This window comes from Bison bison, unplaced genomic scaffold (assembly GCF_000754665.1).
Source record: "Bison bison bison isolate TAMUID 2011002044 unplaced genomic scaffold, Bison_UMD1.0 scf7180017864516, whole genome shotgun sequence".
NCBI classification, from domain to species: Eukaryota; Metazoa; Chordata; class Mammalia; order Artiodactyla; family Bovidae; genus Bison; species Bison bison.
The window spans coordinates 2,571,374-2,576,650 of NW_011495069.1; the positions used below are offsets into that span (position 1 = coordinate 2,571,374).

The 5,277-nt window shown below is 48.9% G+C and overlaps 1 protein-coding gene across 1 annotated transcript in view; it reads right to left on the reverse strand.

Moving 5' to 3' along the window:
* Nucleotides 1-5,102, reverse strand: part of TMCO4 (transmembrane and coiled-coil domains 4) — a 99,318-nt gene extending 94,216 nt beyond the window's left edge. Inside the window, exon 1 of the mRNA XM_010829943.1 lies at nt 4,064-5,102. The gene's annotated coding sequence lies outside the window, so the exon portion shown is untranslated. The remainder of the gene's footprint in view (nt 1-4,063) is intronic.
* Between the last annotated feature and the right edge of the window lie 175 nt (nt 5,103-5,277).

Sequence of the window (5,277 nt, forward strand, 5' to 3'; positions counted from 1 at the left end):
TGATCACACCATCGTGATTATCTGGGTCATGAAGATCTTTTTTGTACAGTTCTTCTGTGTATTCTTGCCACCTCTTCTTAGTAGCTTCTGCTTCTCTTAGGTCCATACCATTTCTGTCCTTTATCGAGCCCATCTTTGCATGAAATGTTCCCTTGGTATCTCTAATTTTCTTGAAGAGATGTCTAGTCTTTCCCATTCTGCTGTTTCCCTCTATTTCTTTGCATTGATCGCTGCGGGAGGCTTTCTTATCTCTCCTTGCTATTCTTTGGAACCCTGCATTCAAATGAGAATATCTTTCCTTTTCTCCTTTGTTTTTCACTTCTCTTCTTTTCACAGCTATTTGTAAGGCCTCCTCAGACAGCCATTTTGTTTTTTTGCATTTCTTTTCCATGGGGATGGTCTTGATCCCTGTCTCCTGTACAATGTCACAAACCTCCGTCCATAGTTCATCAGGCACTCTATCTCTCAGATCTAGGCCCTTAAATCTATTTCTCACTTCCATTGTATAATCATAAGGGATTTGATTTAGGCCATACCTGAATGGTCTAGTGGTTTTCCCTACTTTCTTCAATTTAAGTCTGAATTTGGCAATAAGGAGTTCATGATCTGAGCCACAGTCAGCTCCTGGTCTTGTTTTTGCTGACTGTATAGAGCGTCTCCATCTTTGGCTGCAAAGAATATAATCAATCTGATTTCGGTGTTGACCATCTGGTGATGTCCATGTGTAGAGTCTTCTCTTGTGTTGTTGGAAGAGGGTGTTTGCTATGACCAGTGCGTTCTCTTGGCAAAACTCTATTAGCCTTTGCCCTGCTTCATTCCATACTCCAAGGCCAAATTTGCCTGTTACTCCAGGTGTGTCTGGACTTCCTACTTTTGCATTCCAGTCCCCTATAATGAAAAGGACATCTTTTTTGGGTGTTAGTTCTAAAAGGTCTTGTAGATCTTCATAGAACCGTTCAACTTCAGCTTCTTCAGCATTACTGGTTGGGGCATAGGCCTGGATCACCGTAATGCTGAATGGTTTGCCTTGGAAATGAACAGAGATCATTCTGTCATTTTTGAGACTGCATCCAAGTACTGCATTTCGGACGCTTTTGTTGACCATGATGGCTACTCCATTTCTTCTAAGGGATTCCTGCCCACAGTAGAAGATATAATGGTCATCTGAGTTAAATTCACCCATTCCAGTCCATTTTAGTTTGCTGATTCCTAGAATGTCAACGTTCACTCTTGCCACCTCCTGTTTGACCACTTCCAATTTGCCTTGATTCATGGACCTGATATTCCAGGTTCCTGTGCAATATTGCTTTTTACAGCATCAGACCTTGCTTTTTTACCAACATACACACTACCATATGTGAAACAGACAGCCAATGGGAAGCTGCTATGTAACACAGGGAGCCCAGCCTGGCCCTCTCTGATGACCTAGAGGGGTGGGAGGGAGGCTTGAGAGGGAGGGGATATATATATACACACACATACTTACGGCTGATTCGAGTTGTTGTATGGCAGAAGCCAACGTAACATTGTAAAGCAACTATCCTCCAGTTTTAAAAAAAAGTTAATGATCCTTTTCATTCGGTGGCAGGGCTGTGGGCCTAGAAGTAATCGGTTTTTATTCTTTTTTTTCTGGATTTCTAACATTTTTCTGTCGCAAGCTTATTAGAGCTTTTTTAAAAGAACATTTACCCATTTATCTGGCTGAGTCAGGTCTTAGCCGCGGCACACAGGATCTTCCGCTGTGGCGTGTGGACTCTCTGCTTGTGCGGCAGAGGTGCCAGAGCACATGGGCTGTGGCAGGTGGGCCTACTCGCTCTGTGGCTTGTGGGATGCTAGGTCGTCCTGACCGGGGACTGAATCCAAGTCCTTTGCATCCAAGGTAGATTCTTTACCACTGGGCCATCAGGGAAGTCTTTATTAGAGCTTTAATAATTAAAAAAAATCTTTTTAATTAAAATTTGTTGTGTTTTTGATCACTAGAAGGGGAGTGCTTTATCTCACAAAGCCCTGGCCTCATGTGGCCCAGCTGAGCCAGTGTGGGTGAAGTCACGATTAAGCCGCATTCCTTTGACCAGCAGGTCTTGTAATCAACAAGATGGACAAGGGCAACTCTCAGCCATCCGTGATGGTGGGATGGAGGAGCCCAGGGTTCCAACTCCACAGACTGGCCCGTCGGATGGGGTGGGCCCTAAACTCTTTCAATCGCGGGAGTGTGGTGGCGGCTGAGGTTGGAGGCGGGGGGCGCCACCTGGACCGTGTACACTGGCCCTCAGTGGCCTCCACTCCTTGGTCTGGATAGGGATCAGGATCCAGTCCAAAGCTGAACCGAGAGTCTCAAGTATGTCTGAGAAGCTGGACTGATTCTGAGAGAGACGGCGAAAGGGTGCTGGATTCCTGCGGTGAGAAAAAGACCCTGCTGGTCAGGGCTGGAGGTGCCTCTGTGCCCGGGGCCACCTCACGTGCACAGGGCCGTCCAGCACATCACTGATGCGGGGAGTAGTCCCGACTCCCTGGGAATCTTGTCCCTGCCCAGGTGACACGAAGATCCCAAGGAACGCTGAGAAAGGTCCACCTCTGCCCCAGGAGAGCCCCGCCGCTCAGGGAAACGACACGCACACAGGAGGTGCCTGGGGGGACACCGATCCACGGCTGGACTCATGGCCCAGAGGCGGGATGCAGGCGGCCAGTCTGAAATGGGAACATGACTTTTGTCTTACAGGTCATATTCTCAGTCACCAAAGAAAACACAGGCTGGGTTATTTTTGTCAGTAGTAGGGGGAGTTGGTCATTCCCAAACATCTGTCCTGGGTTTTACAGGCAGCCACGGAGGTGCTCGACCCACATTTCTTGATGGATGCCATAAACAATGCAGTGGGATTCCTTCTTGTAGCGGCAAAAATCCCAAAGTTAGCACCGAGGAGAAAATCAGATGTGGTCAACATCATCCCTGAAAGTCCTCTGTTGTTGTCATTTAGTCGCTAAGTCGTGTCTGACTCTTTGCGACCCCACGGACTGTAACCCGCCAGGCTCCTCCGTCCATGGGATTCTCCAGGGAAGAATACTGGAGTGGGTTGCCATTTCCTTCTCCAGGGGATCTTTCTGACCCAGGGATCAAACCTGAATCTCGGGCACTGGCGGGTGGATTCCTTACCACTGAGCCACCAGGGAAGCCCTGAAAGTCCTTTAAATCATCATTAAAACTCCAAGGCCTTTCGACTTCCCTGGTGGTCCACTGGTTAGGACTGCACTTCCACAGCTGGGGGCGCAAGTTCAATCCCTGGTTGGGGAAGTTCTGCAGGACCTAGTCTTTAAAAGATGTCATGCAAGAATGAACTTCTTTTGTTTTTCTTAAAAGCGAGCCAACTGTGGCCTTTTTTTTTTTTAATTTTGATGTGTGTGTGTGTGTGTGTGTGTGTTGGCGAGGGGATTGCGGGGTAGGGGAGCCCGGTGCATCTGGGCTGTGATGTTCTTTTTCTCTCTCTCTTCCTCTTTTCCAGAGTTAAGTGGCCACAGGTGAATTTTTAAATGAGTCTGCAGTACTTCAGTGAAATAACCATCAGTAGGGTTTCCCCGGTGGTCCAGTGGCTGAAACTCCATACTTCCAATGCAGGGGGGCCAGGTTCCATCCTGGACTGGGGAACTAAGAGCCAGTGTTCTATGCCACAGCTAAGAATTTGCATGCTGCAACAAAAGATCCTGCATGCTGCAACTAAAACCCCATGCAGCCAAATTAAAAAATAAATGAATAATATATACATCTGTTTTAAAAACAACCATTACTAGAGAGATAACTACAGTGTCAGAGGAAGGCTGACGACCCAAGGAAAAGGAAAAGCATTGGGCCAAAGAAATCTTTTTGTAATAAACAGAGCTACAGCACTGCTGTTAAGCCAGAAATTCTGAAGACTGTAGTTTAACGCGGACACACACACACACACACACACACACACACACACACACACCCCAAGACAATCCTGACATGGTCCTAGAAGCGGGGCTCTTGGCAGGCCCAGCTTACTCCCCACTCTCAGCATTTTAGGAGACAAACCCATTCATTTCATACCTCTATGGGGAAGTTAAGCTGGAGGTCGGCGGTAACTGCACCATCTCAGGAGGTGTCCCGGCAGCAGTTTCAACACAGAAGAACCCGGAGGGTTTTGGACAATCCCAGCACAGACTGGAAAGAAAAAGAGGGAGTTGGCATGGAGGGCAAGCTCCCAGCCCACCCTGGCTTCGGGAGCCTGGAGGAGGGGCGGGGTGCTGGGGCAGGGCGGGAAGGCAACAGTGTGCTCCAGGGTGGACGCCCAGGTTCTCGGGTGTTTTGTCCTCATTTATCATCACGCCCTTCTTCCCTGACTCCCAGCAGAGTACAAGCTGCCATCATCTCTCTGGCAGGAGCCTCCTCTCCCACCTCTTTCCGCCCTTACCCCTAGCTATCCACCCCACAGCATCTAGAAAGCTCCACTCAAACAAGAGTCAGATCACGTCCCTTCCCTGCTCCAATCCTCCAGCCACTGCCTTCTCACCCAGAGCCTCCTCACAGTGGCCGCCGGGCCACGTGCACCCTGCCCTTCTCCTGCCGGGTCCTCCACTCATTTGGCTCCAGACACGCCCTCCTTTTGGCTGCCAGAGGGTCCCACCAGGCGTGCTCCCGCCTTTGCATGGGCTGTTCCCTTTGCCGGAAATGCTCTTCCCCTAGGTAACCACATGGTCAACTCCCTTCTCTCCTTCTGGTCTTTGCTTAAATCTCACAGCTCAGGGAAACCATGGCACCCCCAGCCTCTCCTCCCAATCCCTGTCACTGGCTCCTCCGCCTGGGCCAAAGCAGGCCTCACTCTGACACACCATACCCTTTCCTTGTTTATGTTTACTGCTTACTGTCTATCTCCTTCTGCCCACACGGAACATAGTAGGAACCGATAAACATTTGCTGAACGAAGGGCGGTTTCCACTAGGGATAACTAAAGTATAATTTAAGCGGCAAATCTGCCTGGCAAGGAAGGGGGAGAAATGGCAAAGTCTGCAATGGTTCATTTGACTGACTGGTTTTCAAATTGGTCCACAGGGTCCCAGGGACCTCTCCTACTCTGACGGGCAAGAGAAGACACGGAGGCAGCCATCCATGCCCACCTTCAAATTGTAACAGTCAATGATCTAACAATGCCGCTTCTGCTTACATACCCAAAAGCACCAAAAGCACAGTCTCAAAAAGGTATTTGCACACCCATATTCACAGCAGCATTTTTCACAACAGCTAAAAGGTGGAGCAGAGTACAT